General features: G+C 40.9%; 1 protein-coding gene across 3 annotated transcripts in view; it reads left to right on the top strand.

Annotated features, from left to right (window-relative positions):
• Positions 1-18,068, top strand: part of GMDS (GDP-mannose 4,6-dehydratase) — a 698,155-nt gene that overhangs the window by 353,861 nt on the left and 326,226 nt on the right. The window lies entirely within an intron of this gene.

Genomic DNA, 18,068 nt, shown 5'->3' with positions numbered 1-18,068 from the left:
ATTGTAATCCAGGATACAATTAGGTTTTGAGGTGTGGGTACTGGTACCTCGTACAGGGACGGAGGTGGTACTGTCTCCGTGAATTGTTGTCAGTATAAGGACATCCCTCTTGTCCTTATATTTGACCAACAACATATTTTCGGTGCATATTCCCCTGCTTTCACCCCTTCTCATTACTTGGGCAATGTGCGTTTTTGGGAGGCCTCTTTGGTTCTTGCGCACAGTACCGCAAGCTGCTGTACCTCTTGAACCAAGGGCCTTAAACAGGGGGATGCTGGTGTAAAAGTTATCCACATAGAGGTGATAACCTTTATCCAGGAAGGGGTGCACTAAATCCCAGACAATTTTTCCACTAACACCTACGAGGGAGGGGGGGGCATTCTGGCGGTTCAATTTTTGAATCCTTCCCTTCATATACCCTAAACCTGTGGGTGTACCCTGAGGTGCTTTCACACAGCTTATACATTTTTATGCCATACCTTGCCCTCTTACTGGGAAGGTACTGGCGGAATTTAACCCTTCCTTTAAAATGTATAAGGGACTCGTCTATGCAAATGAATTTATCTGGGATGTACATCTCTTCAAATTTGGCACTGAAATGATCAATGACCGGCCTGACTTTGAATAGCCGGTCAAAGGTGGGATCATCTCTGGGTGGGCACTGTGCATTATCGTTGTAATGCAAAAATTTAAGGATCGTCTCAAATCGAGCCCGGGGCATGGCCATACGGTAAAATGGGGTGCTGTACAGAACATCTGTACTCCAATATTGCCTAATTTCTGGCTTTTTTACTATGCCCATATGAAACACCAGACCCCAAAACGTCATCATCTCTACTGCATCTACAGGGGTCCACCTAGCAAATGATGACGTGGGGTTTTGAGCAATAAACTGCTGGGCATATCAATTAGTTTGGTCCACCATTAAATTTATAAAATCAGAGAAAAATAATTTGAAAAAGTCAATTTCTCTGAGACCTGTGGAATCAAATTGGATTCCTGGCATGGCCAAAAACTCAGGAACCTGGGGCTCAAAATTGTCTGGTGGTGGGGTCCATACGAGATCAATTATTGGGGGGGGGGTCTCAGCTGCTCTACGGGGGCGTCTTTGAGGGGGTCCCTCATCACTAGAGGAGGAAGAGGAGCTTAAGACGAAGCCTTCAAATTCCCCGCTTGCATCACTGGCTGTGTCAGAGTCAGAGGCAAGCATGGCATATGCCTCCTCCGCTGAATACATTCTTCTGGATGACTGGGATGACATTTGGGATGCCATTTTTATTTTTGTGTTACTGGTAGTGAAATGTTTCAACACGTGTATAGTGTAGGGGGGGGTACAAACTTTATTTCAACCCGGGGGGTATGTAGTGTGTAGTGTGTATGTAGTGCAGAAAAAAAAAAAAATACTTTATACAAAAAAAAAAATTGAAGGGGTTAAAAAAAAAAAAAAATTGAAGGGGTTAAAAAAAAAAAAAAAAAGGTCCTGCGCCAAAAATTGAGCACAGATGTTGGTCAGTAACGTCCGTCACTGAACAGCGCTCAAAGGCAACAGGAATTTGATCAAAAAAAAAAAAAAATCAACCCTGTGCCGAAAAAGCTGATCAGTGATGTACGTCACTGATCAGCGCACAGTGGCCACAGGACACCCAGAAAATCACAGTGTGTGTAAAAAAAAATTAAAAAAAGACCCCACAGCAGCCTCAAAAAAAAAAAAAGGTGATCAGTGATGCGACACTGATTACCAGTGAGGGGCAGCAGGTGCACAACCTTTGGTGCAACTGACAGTGCAACTGGCAGCAACTGGCAGGTATATATAAAAAAAAAAACCTCTGCACCCCCAAAAAGTTGCTGATCACCTCAGATATAGTGATCAGCACAAAAGGCGGGGGCAGCAGACACAAAATTTAGCACTCTCTATCACTCTCTGTCACTATCTCTCTCTATCTCTCTATCTCTCACTATCTATCACTCTATGACACTGCAGCAGCAGCACTGACAGTTATATATATGAAAAATAACCCCTGCACCCCCAAAAAGTTGCTGGGGGTGCACAAAATGGGGGCAGCAGACACAAAATATAGCAGTCTCTATCACTCTGTCACTATCTCTCTCTATCTCTCTATCTCTCTATCTCTCACTATCTATCACTCTATAACACTGCAGCAGCAGCACTGACAGGTATATATATATATAAAAAAAACCCTGCGCCCCCAAAAAGTTGCTGATCAGTTCATTTATACTGATCAGCACAAAAGGGGGGGCAGCAGTCAGTTATATAAAAAATATATAGCACAATCTGTCACTATCTCTCTATCTCTCTCTATCTCTCTCTCTCTCTCTCTCTCTATCTATAACTATATCACACTGCAGCAGCACAAAATATAGCACTCTCTGACACTATCTCTCTCTATCTCTCTCTAACTATCTCTCTCTATCTAACGCTATTACACTGCAGCAGCACAAGTTCACAACACAGGAAGTCACAAGTAGTAACAGGATCCAGGAAGCATCCAGCACACTACAAGCAGTGATGAAGCAGTGATCAGGTAAGTATTTTGCTCGGTTCAGGTCAGTATACTGCGGCAGCTAGGCACGGTGACCGCACTGCACGCAATTCCAGACCGGAATGGCGTCTGCAGTGCAGTCACCGTTAGTTTAAATCCCCCTCCTTGGCTGTGATTGGTCCGTCGGTCCGACGAACCAATCACGGCCTTTGGGGGTGGGCGGGGTGAGGTGGGGTGACACCAGTGTCACCCTTACACCCCGCGGTGATTGGTGCTGTACTTTACAGCACCAATCACCTCCGATCGCGTGTCACCGGCGAACGTTATTCGCCGGTGACACAGAAAACGCTGTGAATGGCTGTTCACACTGTCAGGGACAGCAGACATGTTGAAACTGTCACCGCGTCTATAGACGCGGTGACAGTTACAAGCCATGACGTACATTTACGCCATGTGTCGGGAAGTACTTCCCGACCATGACGTAAATGTATGTCAAATGTCGGGAAGGGGTTAAATAGCATGACAACACTTGACGTCATTACTCCAGTGGCAGAAGCCACCATTGGTTATTGGCGATTTCGCTGCAGAAAAAAATATGGTACGTTACACATCTACATTGACCCTATGCATCTGAACAAAGCCTTGATGAGACTGCATCACCCCCTAAGAATTATCGAGCAAATAGCTGATATGCCAAATGCAAAGATATACTGTATATCATTAATGCTATGTTAATGACACCCTATGGCATCTGCATTTACTGTATAGTGAAGTTTTACAATGTTGCATGGAGCATCTGTACAAGCGATAACTTAAGCAGTAGCGCACACAGGGGGGTTTCTGAGTACCCAGAAAACCCCCCAGGAATCTAAGGGTCCTAGACTGAAAGCTGAGGGTCCCCTCTTTCCATGGGTACAAGAATTTTCAAAATCGGCCCTGGGGAACCGGAGATATCTGACTTCAAAGCAGTGGTCCCCATCCAAGCCTTTTAATTGCTCTTCCCAGTCAGATATTTCAGGTTCTGTCTGACTTAGAGTTTTTCTGAGGGTACATTCTAAAAGCTGGGACTCTTCCCCTTTGATGGACCATAGTAGCTTGTCTCTACTGTTCCTAGAACCAGAGATATCAGCCTTCCAGCAGCTGGTTACTGCTCCAGCTCCACACACCTGATATGTAGTTTTATATACTCGTTGGCAGATTGCTCTGCCTCCCGAACTCTGATCCCCTAGTCCCAATACCATTTAGTAGGTGGGTTTCTCTAGTTTTTAATGCCATTAAAATCTAAGAAATCTATTCCCGGGAACTGGAGATATCTGCAGTCAAGCAAGCTGTCCTCCCACCAGAAAATGATGAATAATAAGCCCACTCCACTATACACCCCTCCTCTGCGTATTAAACATCCTCTACCACCCTGGAAGTTATGTATCAGGACCCCTTCATTCAGCCCAATGCCCCCTTCTCCCACCCCATCTCCCACTATCTGTGCAGTAAAGGGGTGATTAGTGAAAATTACTGATCCAGGCCCTACATGCTGAGCGGTTGATATAATACCCCCTACCACCTGTGGGACATCAAAGCTTCCCCACCCCTACCGCTGGAGGATCAGTAGGGGCCTCAATACATTGTTAAGCCCAGGGGTCTACACTGCTGTTGACGCCCCTGTATGTATTTATATGTACAGTATGTATGTGTGTATATATATATATATATAATTTATTATTATTTATATACATTTGGTCTATCTATAATACTTTAACTGAACCGGCATATACTGGGTCACCTAAGTGCCCATCTCTGTGCTTTGCTCCGCCCCCTCTGGAAACCCCCTTCTGAAAATTCTGCATTTGCCCCTGTTAAGGACACCATTATGATATCCTTGATGTGTCCTCTTTCATCCTTGCTATGGTGCACCTGCATCACAGCAAGGATGTCACATGATGGTGGGGCACGTGCAATTGCATGCTCATCCTATGCTGTTGAAGTAAAAGTGAGTCAGAGAGTACTTGCATTCACTTCCCATTCACTTCAAGGTAACCCAGCATGCTGCGCTGCATTTGCATAGCTGTCCCACTACTTGAAGCTGCCATGCACAGCAACAACGTAGCATGATACATCTGTACCTCTAGGCTGTTCTCACTTTAAGCCCAGTGCTCCAATTTTTGTGATTTCTGCCGATGCCTCCCATCCTTACTAAGACTTTACACATTACGCTCTGATTGAAAAATAGCTTTTGGCTTTAGTCTTTTGCTTGTCAAAAGTTTCATAAGTTCATCTATAGACATGCCATCAACCTCTGATTACCATTCTTTGCAAACCCCAGCATTTTATATTGATATATAGTCAACGATTTCTGCTCAAGCTCCAATGGTACTTAGATTTGAATGCCATGTGTATTTTACAACCAACTATCTTTTGATTGTGCAGTTTCTTTCAGAATAAATGGAAAATAAATAAAAATTAAACAAAGAACCTTTTCAGTGAAGTATAGAAAGGTTAAAATAAATTAAAACCAAAAGTCATGCATCAGAAGATTTTTGCTCTGCCTCTCCTCCCCCTCTTAGGCTGGCCTGCAGCCAATCACAGCAGAGCGCAGGTGTTGATAGGGATACAGCAGCAGCAGGGTGACATAATCATGATGGGCAGAGTTAGAGCAGCAATGCAGAACTCCTTCTCGGGCTGTGCCTGCAGCTGCCGTTTGTCATTCGCTACTGACTGCACGGCAGCATTAAACTGACCAACGACATTATGTAATGGTGGTTGAGTGGGCGTGCTGGAATCATGACCTCACACGCCTGAATGGTACCCCCCAGTCCCAGTCTGACACTGATTGTGAGTCATATGTCATTGTTTCCAAAGGAAATCTGTTTAATAGGGACGATGTTGACATAGCAATGAAGAGCAAGCGTGGCAGATTTTTAAGAAGCTGCAATTTAGAGAAACAAGATATTAATTTGAATTGTAGGAATATTCTAATAGAATGGTTTTTGTGTGTGCACTGTTTACATATGCGCAATTGTCAAACTGTGGTGTTATCTGTAAGATATTTTCCTTATGAATGGCTCACTCTTCAGCCTAAACATTCATTTATGCATGCTTGTTGGATATGAGTACCTGCAGTTACAAAGTGTTGCTTTTGGCAAGACTTGGTCAGCGAATTAATAGTATTCTCTCAGATCTCAGTACGCTGGTCAGTCAACCGTGACATTCTTAGGGTCTTTTCTGACTACACCCAGTCTGAACAGAGCCAGGGTCCATTGAACTCGCTGTGGGGAGGACATAGTTTATAACGTGATCTGAGACAGATTGTGTCAATGGAAGTAGTAACATGCTTGGGTTCATTTGTGGTTCAGGGTACATTACAACCAATGTGACCTATGTGTCCTTGCAAATTATTTGTGTTATACTTTGTGTCTATATATGTATGTATATTTATTTATGTATGTGTGTGTGTGTGTGTATATATATATATATATATATATATATATATGTATATATATATATCCTATAGATTGTAAGCTTGCAGCAGGGCCCTCCTACCTCCAAGTCTGTCTGTTGTTACCCAGTTTGTCTTATCACTGTCTACTATTGTAAAGCGCAACGGAATCTGCTGCGCTATATAAGAAACTGTAAATAAATAAATAAATATAAGGACATAGGCACTTGGGCGTCTTGGAGAAGAAAAAGACCACACACAGGTTCAAGATCTTTCGAGATTTTATCTCGTCATCAGGATTAAATCTCGAAAGATCTTGAACCTGTGTGTGGTCTTTTTCTTCTCCAAGACGCCCAAGTGCCGCCTATGTCCTTCTATACATATGCCAGCCATATACTAACCTGCCTTGTAATACACTACTTCCATTGCCCGTGAAGAAATCACTCTGCTGACTAAATACGTTGGGCCGCCACATCCTTTGGAAGTCCAATCAACTGCAATTCATTATATAATATATTGTATATCTTATGCTGTATGTATTCTACTTTTGCCCAGAGAGCATTCTTTTATTTAAAATCACTGGTTTTACCAATCTTGTGCAATAACTATTAGCGCACTCTGATCCCTTCCTTCCTTTCATATCTATCTATCTATCTATTTATCTATTTATCTATCTATATATATATACATGGATTTCAAAACGGCACCCACATGAAGTTTGTACATAAGCAGAAGGTGCAGGGTCCATAAATGTTATTCAAGATGCACTTACCCAACCTATAGCATAGGGCAGGAAAGACGACCAGCACTCAGATTGATGAAGAAAAAGGTTTTTGTATTTCAAACTGCAGGCATTACAGTAAAGTACAAGGGGCTGACCCGACAGCCGTTTGAACCGGATTACACAACCGTTTGTGTAATCCGGTTGAAACGGCTGTCGGGTCAGCCCCTTGTACTTTACTGAAATGCCTGCAGTTTGAAATACAAAAACCTTTTTCTTCATCAATCTGAGTGCATTTTATATATATATATATATATATATATATATATATATATATATATATATATATATATGTGTGTATATATATATATATATATATATATATATATGTATATAGAAAACTGTGCCTAGCAAGCAGTGGCACTCGACAGGGTTTGCAAAAAGTAAAAAGTGGTTTTATTGCTCCAACGTTTCGGGGCTCCAAACTGCCCCTTTGTCAAGGTGTGTATATATATGTATATATATATATATATATATATATTACCTCCTGTATGGCTGTGGAGCTGTATATATATATATATATTGCAGTGCGAGTGTGGCGGTCATGCGGAATGCTGGACAGACAGAGGTATATATATTTTTTTAGAAAAGGGTCAGTCATTTACATGGCAAATCCATGTTTTGTAAGTGACAACCCTTTTAAAAAATCCATTGCAGCTTTATTGATGCTTTACATGCTCTAAATTTTCTTATAGCGGAGTAGGCAAGATACCTGGTACTTATAACTAAGCTGGATATTATAGTGTATTCTGTGCTGTCATTAACATGTATGACCCAAATTCTGACTAACATAAACATTTTAAAAGCTAGATAAATCCCATTCCCACCTTAGACAGAGAACATTTTTGGAGATAGGAGAAGATTTCAACACCAACTTCACATGTAACCTGTATTGTGCCACTCCCCTGGGTATATAGTCTGAGAGATGCCTATAGGAATTTCTAAAGCGTCATAAAATACAGCATCTAGTAGGTATCGTGTCCTAGGAATACATCTTTTTTTTTTTTTTCGGGTGGCAGGTGACCAGATGTTGAGTCAGAGTACCTGCCCAGCAGCCGTCCCAGACCGCCGACCCATCCATGGCTAGGAATACATCTTAATTTCCCCTAAACTTAGAATCTATTGCAGAATCAACATAATGGGCCTTATTTTGGTTCATTCTTTCTGACAAAATCCTTCTTAGATGGGCAAAACCATGTGCACTTCAGGTGGGGCAGATGTAACATGTGCAGAGAGAATTAAATTTGGGTGGGGTTTTACTTCAAAGTGAGATCTATATTGCAGTGTAAAAATAAAGCAGTCAGTATTTTCCCTGCACAGATACAAAATTACTCACCCAAATCTAATTCTCTCTGCACATGTTACATCTGCCCCCCCTGCAGTGCACATGGTTTTGTCCATCTAAGAAGGATTTTGTCAGAAAGAATGAACCAAAATAAGGCCCAATGTTACTTAGCTATGACCTCACAATAAAATACTTCTCAACATTCAGATATGTCTTATAACCTGATGAGATCATTACCAAGTTTAAACTGACAACCAAAGGCAAGATAGAGAGGTAAAGAGTCCCTTCTGTATGATGCCTTCAGCATTATGAAAAAGAAGAAAAAGTATTTTGAAGTAAATGACACCTTTGATATTCCCCAGTGATGATATGTGACACTGTGAAGCAGTCTTAATCGGTCAGTTTATTGCTGACTTCTAAACATGTCCTAAAAACTTTTAATCTCCTACAACCTCTTCACATGGCAGCCAAAGAAAGTAAAATATACTGCAATAGACAAATTCCTTAACCCAAACTTGTGTCATGGTAAAGGGTTCTACATTTAACCCTGTTCTGCTTAAAAATGTTTCAAGAAAAAGTTGTGCACTCTTTCTCTTTAATCTTCACCCTAATATGGAATGAGGAGTGCTTTCTGGGACATACAAGGTGTGAGCTTGGAGATCTATGAAGCAAAGTGCCCTCTTCATGAGCAGCTCATCAATACTTTGTGGACAATTTTTGTTTCTATCTAACAGCCTGGAACCTCATTTGCCAATGTGATTTACTTTACAGTGACTTGCCCATTTACAAAATTAATATTTATATTTTTTAGAGGATAAATAAAACCTAACCTCTCATTACAACCCAGGCTTCCTCTTAGGCTTCTCTTGCATATAATTTGGGTAATGAATACTTTGATTTATCTACTATCTCTTAGACAGGGGAACATTACTCTTGATTTTCGACATTGTGAAGTGCCCAGATTATTACCCTAAATATATTTGATACCTTCTGCTTGACATAACATAGTGACACTCCCATCAGTCAAGTTACAAGAGATCTGATCCATATTTACTGTATCTAGCCCTTCACTCGGTAAAAAATATCTACTGTATATATAAATTTGTCTCTTTTTAGAATCATTATCGATTGAAGGGTGTTTCTATAAACAGGCACTTCAACACCATAATTTCCATTACTGAATTCTGCCTCACTTACCTAAAATATTAACTCCACGCTTCTGGAAACTTTGACAACCACTAGCCACAGCTACCACTCCTTCACATATGAAAGCAATACACAGCTTGGTACAGAAAGAAAGGAAGGTGTATGAGTCCCTCCCAGTGCGCGTATAGGCAGCCCAAGTGGGTTATCCCTTCAGGTGTCCTCCCACCTGTTTTAAAGAAAGTGCAAAATAGAAAGAGTTGGGATAAGCCCAATATAGGCGCCACTGGTGTGAAGAGGGTAAAGAAGTGTGCGTCCCTTATAGGGAGGTACCGTTCCTCTTCTCTGTGTCAGTAAACCAGGGGTTAACCAGACCGACAGGTTTGAAATCAGCATATACCCTTGACATTCTGATTTCCTTTTTCAGGGTGACTCATCCAGAGATACATGTGTAAAAAAAGGAAAATGCATATAGTGCAATAATCCTTTTAATTCATAATACACATATAATGAGAAAGATAAAAAGACAAATTGGCTTCGGCAGGGGCAATAAGGAAAAGCCAAAAGTTCTGTAATTACCAGAGGTACATGAGAAATCCGATGAGGGGTATTCTCATGTAAAGCATGAATGTCAGGGGTAGCATCTGGTCCCTTCCGGATTCAGTCCCAAAGGTGTCCCTTCTGCTGGCAATATTGAACTCCTTCTCCTGTTGTCCCCGCTTCTGACCTGGTCCACCAACGCGTTTCAATCGCTGCTGCGATCTTTTTCAGCTTGTTTTTGTCTTTGCTTGCCTTTGCCGCTAAAAATTTTTAGTTAGTCTTTTTAAATGTTATACTAGACATCAATTGTTCTGTCTTGTATCTGAATTTTACAAATAATAATTTAACAAAATAAAAGGCTTTCCATAGTCTGCAAATGAATCAGTCCTGTTGTAAGTTGGTTTTTCTACTGTTATTTTTACAGTCTGGTTCATGACATATTTTTTCTTCATTTTTCTTTACTTCAATTTCATTGGGGCAATTTTTGTTTGTTCAGATTCTAACCAGTATCAAAAATTATTTATGCACTGCGCACAAAATTTATATATTTTTTCTCACCAGAAGATTTCAGTCCCCCCTATCAACCGCCCCCCTATCAACCGTTTTTTTCTACCGTTATTTTTACAGTCTGGTTCATGACGTATTTTTTCTTCATTTTTCTTTACTTCAATGCTGAGCCCATTGGGGCAATTTTTTTGTTTGTTCAGATTCTAACCAGTATAAAAAATTATTTATGCACTGCGCAGAATATTTTAGTCCCCCCTATCAAACCCCCCCCCCAAAAAAAAATTACAGGATTGTATTTGCTTAATTCACTTCACATAGAAAACTCAATTTCCCAAGAATGGCCTAAAAAGTGTTTTCTTTTTGAACATCCAGTGCAGGTGTATGGGCCCCTTAATGCATGAAATCTCAGGACTTTCCCAATGCTGTACATTTGACATTCTGCTCAAGCCCAAATAATTCTTAGGTACTATATGCTTATGAAGCAATTACATAAGAGAACGTGTTAGTATCTAAAACAGTCATGCTTACAGGATTATAAGGAAGCATCCTTTTTTTTTTTAGTAAATAGCTGAAATTGAAGTAGTGAAAAACTACATTTACGTCCGGCACCATCACATTATGTGATCTTTAATGAAGTATCCTGCATACTTTTCTTTTAAAAAAAAAAACCTGTAGATTTTGTTGTACAGCGTGTAGCAAATGTGCTCTTTTAGAAATGTGAACAGAAAAAAAGTAATTTGTTAAGAATTTTATTACTGAGCAGCTGTAACCATAAGTTACAATTGGGCTGTTCAGTTCCATTCCTAGAAGACCACAAATATGCGTGACCTTATTTAAATAGATGGGGCTATTCATGATTTTAACTTGCACATAATTAAACCAATTTTTATTTGTTTAACCTAATATATCTCAGATATTGAAAATTTCATCATACTCAGGGCATTTTAACATAAATACTCTTAATGACTTTGGTAAAGTACAGTGCATTTGGGCAGCATAAAAAAGAACACCATCTTGTGCCAAAAAAATTTAACTCTCTACCAACATAAAATGATGTTGCATATACTTTTGTCCATTTGTCTTTGTACATTTTTCAAATGTTCCTCTCCCATCTTATGTGGGTGCCACAACTCTTGTGTGTTACTTGTGTCTTCTTGTGTATCTATTATGGTTTGCTTCAAGGCTGCATGTAAGAACAAACATTGTCTAATTATTATTTTTTTTTGAGCAACTCTTTTTCTGTTTAACACTGGGAAGAAATGTGCTCCGGAGCAGGACAGTCTGAGCTCTGTTGAATATTTTGAACATATGCCTGGCCTGGTTGTAATTCTATGCAGTTCCTAAGGCCTCTTATGCACAACCGCATAATTAACTGACTTAATATTGGTACTGGTGAGCTACGTGAACCCTATAGGATCAATATTGAGATGCTTTATTCTTGCAATTATTCTACCGTGCAGAATCTTCTATTCCTGTAAAAATAAGAAATTGAAATTGACTGAAGGTTCCCATACACAGTACAAATATGCACAGTCCCGCATGCATCCCATCGCACAGCACAAAAAGTATGTTCAGCACACACTTTTTGAACTAGATTGCATGGCAACTAGTTCAAAATGCACAGTGCCTATCGCACTGTGTATGGGCACCTTAAGTGCTCCAACTGTTATGGTATGTGTGGCTTACTAATCCAATATAAGTTGATAGGGGGAAATACTGGAAAAACTTGTTGACGAGTGTAAATTAAAATGTAGATGTTAATATGGCATGGCAGTGGAGGAGTTAGTGAATGGTGTGCCTAGGTATAAAAATATGCTTTGTGCACCCCACTAAAGAAAAACAAGGCAGTTTATAATAAGTTGCTATCAATGCTTGTGGCTGTGTTCCCTACACAGCAATGCTTTCCCTCATGTCTTCTCGTGTGCCCTAAATATTCCCTTTATCTCCTTCACATCCTCCCTCCGCAGCAGCATGTTTCTGACATCTCCACAACACAATATTACATCACTGCAATACACCCCCTATATGCTATATAAGATTACAACACTACATCACTGTACTACATCCCTCCTATACACTACGCATTATATCACACCACTGGTCCTTTGATCAAGATGTAGTAGGATAAAAGGGATAGGCCCAGGGGAAGAATGGGTTAGGAGCCAACTGGTCCTTATCTTAAGTAAGAGCAATGTAGAGTGGATGAAGGGGGAGGGCCTTGTGCTCCGGTTCAGAGAAGGCTGGGTAGAGGGGATGTAGGGGGCAGGCCTGGCCCTCAAGTTCGGAGAGAACAGGGTAGGGGGATTAAGGGAATTAGAAGGGCCTGATCCCCAGGTTCAGATAGAGCAGGATAGAGGGCAAGGGGGCCGACTGAGGGGATGAAGAAAGTTTCAAAACCAAAAAAGTCTGTACAGGGAATGGACAGCAAAGGGATGTTTTATCGTAATTGGCATTGTGCAAAGAATATTGCACACTATTGACGACTTGTGGTTTGAACTTGGCAGAGGGTATGGGTACAATGTAAGGGTACAATGTCATTAGCTTTAGGCTTACACCTTCACCACTGTGCAAAATTATTTTGTTTACCACAAGCATTGCATCATTTATTGGAAGCAGGACATTTGTTGTATTCATGGAAAGTCATGGTTGCTCTATGTGATACAGTACATCACACTTTCTTTTAAACTGTAATGCATCTTTATTGGACTGCTCATGTAGCAGTCGAGTGTATAGCCTTGCCCAGTGTTACTCATGCAATTAAAGTGAACAAGTTACATGGTTATAAATTGAACAAACAACCCTGTCAATAATAAGCTCACTTGCTAATGCAACCACAATTACAATCGCTAGTTTAATATGGCAACATATGACTGGATACTCTCAGAGGTGCTCTGTACAGCAGCTTTAAAAGCGTTTTTGTCCATTATTATGTTTTCACTGTTAAGTGTATCTCTCCAAACATTTTTATTAAAGTTTCTGAATCCTATTGATCTTACCCATTGGTCTCCAACCTGTAGCTCGCGAGCTACCAGTAGCTCACGGTCATAGTTTGGGTAGCTGGCCTAGCTACAGTACTGCTGTCAGCTGGGATTAGGTGCCTGAAATCAAGACCTGAACCCGAAAGCCACTGGCAGCTGCAGAGGGATCCAGTGTCATTGTCCCATAGCAGACTGGAGGCTGCTCCGGGGACCAACAAAGATGCACTCAACCGGTAGCCACTGGTGGGAGACAACAGAACAGCTGACACTCCCTCAGAGATAAGTGGGACGGTAGTTGGGAGTCACTGCAAGATGGAGAGGGGATCCGTTGGAAGTTGGCCAGACAGGCACGGGGACCACATGAGAAAGTAGCAGATTTTTCTAAAAACTTTGTAGTTGCTCTTCAAACGGTTTAATTTTTCTCCTCACACCCCAAATAAGGTTGGCAACCACTGATCTTGCCTATCAGAATAGACAGATGCATCTGTCTAAGGCTGGGTAAATACCTATAAAGGGTATGGTATAGCTCACAGACCATGTCTATGTGAGCAGTCAATAGGTTTTATGTGCACAAGGTCGACACAAGCAAAAGGTCACCATGAGTATAATTTTTTTGTTGTCCGTGTCGACACCTGAGAACGTGGACCCCAATTAGTCTACCACGTCCCCTCACAAAAGTCCACAAAATAATAATAATAATCTGGAAATTCCAGATTAATAATAATCTGGAAAATCTCCATTAGCAAACATTTAATGAAAACACGATTCCCTTTCTCAATCCCACCCCTCTCCTTAAACGAGTGAGTCAAGAAATGACTGTGGAAGAGCACAGTGAGTTTTGGTGCAAACTTTAAGAATTAATGATAAATTAATTACTTTAAAATGTAACTTTTATTACATAAGGTAAAATAGCTTCTAAGCAGTGAGTGACCAACAAGGAAAACCCGGTGCTGTAATTCAACTACAGATTTAGCCGGCTTCGGTACTTGTGTAGTTTCACGGCGGCAGCTTATGCTACGTTTGAAGCTACGCTAATAACGTAGCTCAATGGCTGCCTTACTTGTATAGTTTCACGGCGGCAGCCTAAGCTACGTTTGAAGCGTAGCCCAATGGCTGCCTTACTTGTGTAGTTTCATGGCAGCAGCCTAAGCTACGCTATCAGCGTAGGCTGCCGCCGTGTAAATACTATACTGTTACCAGGAACTGCATCTCTGTCCCCGGCGTCTCTGGCATGCCTAGTCAGGGCCTTTCTCACACCGCCGGCGCTAGCATGATCCCCTCTCTTTGGCGGAGAGACGCTCCATCTGTTTGAGACACAGAAGCGTCTCAGATGCTCCTGTAATGAGATGCTCCTGCGTCTGAGTAGCTATTTTGGCAGGGTACAGCAACCCTGCCGACAGGGTTAGGGGTTCTGTAGTGCATACGTCTCCTGTCCAAAGAGGGGGTGCAGACGCAAGTGTGTCTCATTCACAATGAAGGAGGCATTTGCCAGTGCTCCATGTTACATACTGGCAAATGCCTCCTTTTGAAACCTCCACTAACCACGGCAGCCCGAAGTGTGGCGAGCAGACGCGTTACGTGTCCTCCAAACCTTTTCATACCCACACTATCCACATCAGCGTGAGTCAATTTTATATAGTGTGGCGAGCGCAGCGGATTACATGTAAGGTGATCCGCGTCCCCTCGCGGGGCTCGCCACGCTTTGGACTTTATAAAATCAGCTCCATGCCGACGTGTATAGTGGGGATATGAAAAGGACGATGTGTTAACTTGTAACCTGATTTTAGTTAATAAGAAGAAGAATTAAAGCAACTTAACACATTAAAGTACAATCACTACTTCTGACTGACTACGCTGGACCTGACAGGGACGCTTAAGCGGCCGCGGAAACACTACGCTACTTCTGACTGACTACGCTGACCGTGGGAACTCTATGCTACTTCTGACTGACTACGCTGGCCGTGGGAATTACGCTGATTCTGACAGGGAAGCTATGCTGACGGCGTAACTGCCGCCGTGAAATTACACAAGTACCCCGGCCTCTTCTTTGCAGGGGCTGGCGAAACTATCGCCAGCCCTCGAAGCGGAGACTGGCAGGGACCCGATGCCCAGCCGCCTAGAGACTGGGATGTGTGTGCACTGTTGCGGGCACCGGGCAAGGACAAGTGGCGCTATCTGTAGATGGCAGAAGCACCATTGCTTCCAAAGAGGGGCACTATCACTGTTTCTATCTATATCTTTGTGTGCCAAGCCATACCACCTCAGTCAGTACCCCATTACACACTTGTTTAGGCTAAGAGGACTGACATTCATGGAATAAAATTACAAAGCTACCTAGTTAATGTAGACTTTAGAGATTTGGTGTTGGTCATTATGAGTGATTATTTTACCTTATGTAATAAAAGTTGTTTTAAAGTTATTGATTTATCATGAATTCTTAAAGTGTGCCCCAAAACCCACTGTGTTCTTCCTCAGTCATTTCTTGACTCACTCTTTCAGTTGTTATGCTGAACAATTTTGGGAGCACAGCCAACCAGACACCAAACAACCTCTCATTTCCACCTGCAGTTCTTTATTTTGGGTATTTAAATCGGGTATGGTATAACCCTCCAACAGTCGGGATTTTGATGGTCATTTCTCTAACTCCGGAATCCAGACTGCAACCTCAGTGGCTCAATGAGATCACCACCTATTCTATTCTCCCTCTATGGGGGTTGTTGACCCCCAGGAGGGAAAATATTCTGTGCAAGTTCAGATTCCAACTGTCAGGCTCCTGACAGTCGGGATTCCGATGTCTGAGAAATGAGCATCAAAATCACAACTTTCAATGAGTTATCAGGCACCCACTTAAATCTCCCTCTAAGTCTACTTGCCTTGAAAAAGACTCGTAAGCAGTAGTAACTAAAGTATGTGCCTAATTAATCAATATTTTGATGTTGATGCACCATATTTTGTTTTTTATTGTTATATACTTATAATGATTATTATATCATTAAATAACTTGCAGAAAGGTCACATGCTGAGAATCTTATGCTGAAAAACAGAAGCGATGTTATGCCAAAAGGCCTACCGTGTGCAATTATAACGATCATTGTCTAATCCACTTGAGAACATACTGTAGAGCACATAACTATCTAGCCAGTGCTACATACCATACATGTGACTAAGCTGTTGCAACCTTCATCTCCTATTTGGATTATTATAGACCAGGTTTAGCCAACTCCAGTCCTCGGTTTATAGCTCACCTCACAGATACACAGATGCACTCATTACTGACTGACACATTTTAAAAGATCCACAGGTGGATCTAATTATTTCATTTGCGATTCTGTGAGGAGACATGGAAACCGTTAACTGTTGGTAGCTCTCAAGGACTGGAGTTGGCTATCCCTGTTTATAGACTGTAGTTTGTTGACCTTGAAATCTGTGTAAACTTTATAAAATACAGTGTATTAGGTTAATTGTAGGGAACTATATTGTCATTTGGTCTCTCAATGTAAATTTTATTCTGATTGTAGATCACCACTGGAAAATAATCCCATCCGTTTTATTGTGCACCATAGAGTATAACACTGGATGTCCAGCCATGTGCCTAGGGGAAAAATGCATGGGTAGATTTTGTAAGCACATGAGTATTGTAAATACTTTTTATGAGCAAAACTTTAATTTCCTTTAAATCCCATTTACCAATAAAACTGTGCTTTTTTTTTATTTGCATACAGAAAGTGGGAATGATCCTTTTGATATATAATACCATTAGAAGTATTTTAGTTTGTTTTAAGCATTTGTCTGTGCAGTGATATAATATGTTTGGCACTTGCATTCATTCTGCATAGTTATGCAGTAGCACATCTGTTTGCTCTAATGCTTGGCATATTTTGCCTGGCAGAAGCTCCCTGTCCTCTGAATATTCATTTAAATAGAGAAATGCATTTCTTCGCACCTATGCTGCCAAACACAATATCACAATGAAATGACAAATGCCTATAGTTGTTATTTTAACTTTATTATTTTACATATTCAAAGTATACAGTCTAGTTATCTCACCGTTATTTGTACAGCAAAGGGAGATGGTGATAAAGCAGAGACAGTGAGTTTCTTGCTACTCCAACTGTTGGACACCATTTCCGAATTCCATCCTCAGCCCCTTGTGACCTGTATCTTTTTTTTTTCTGCCTCCGGATTTATAACTCCACACAATCAAATCAAATTGAATGTTAAAAATTGGAAATTTTAATGGGGGGGGGGGGCATACAATTGCATGGGCAAATTTTTGCCTAATAAATACGGCCTGAACGGTGTTATATTTGACTGATGGCCATTTTCAGGCTATCCAATTATAGCCGTTTTTAATGGCCAAAAATTGTCTCGTTTTTGGGCAATAACACATGGTATACGGAATAGGTATCTGGACCCATGTGTTACTGTGGAAAAACAGGGCTGTTTTAGCATATTATGCTATTCATCTCATATTGTATTTTGCTGCGCTTCGGAGGAGATTATTTTTTACACTGATGTATTTGATATTGACAAGTCTGTCTTTCACTCGCTTGCTTATACAGTTTGAGTCTCCTATATCCAAAATATTCTGAACTTCAAATGTGTTTGCTTTTTGATGGTTTGATATGCACAAACATAGTTTCATGCATAAAATTATTAATATTCTATCAAATGGTCTTCTCTCTATGTGTATAAGCTGTGAATGAAACCTACATGCATTTCAGGTTTAGGCAGAAGATCTCCACAAGATGTCTCATTATGTATTTGCAAATATTCCAAAATACGGCAAGATCTGAAATCTAAAATACTTCCGGTCTCAAACATTTTAGATATGGAAGGCTGTTTGTCATAATGGTGGCAAACCTACTCCTGTTTTATACAAAGGCGGCAAACATCTTCA

Source organism: Crinia signifera, chromosome 5 (genome assembly GCF_055691185.1).
Source record: "Crinia signifera chromosome 5, ASM5569118v1, whole genome shotgun sequence".
Classification (NCBI taxonomy): domain Eukaryota; kingdom Metazoa; phylum Chordata; class Amphibia; order Anura; family Myobatrachidae; genus Crinia; species Crinia signifera.
This window is presented reverse-complemented; position numbering and strand designations above follow the sequence as displayed.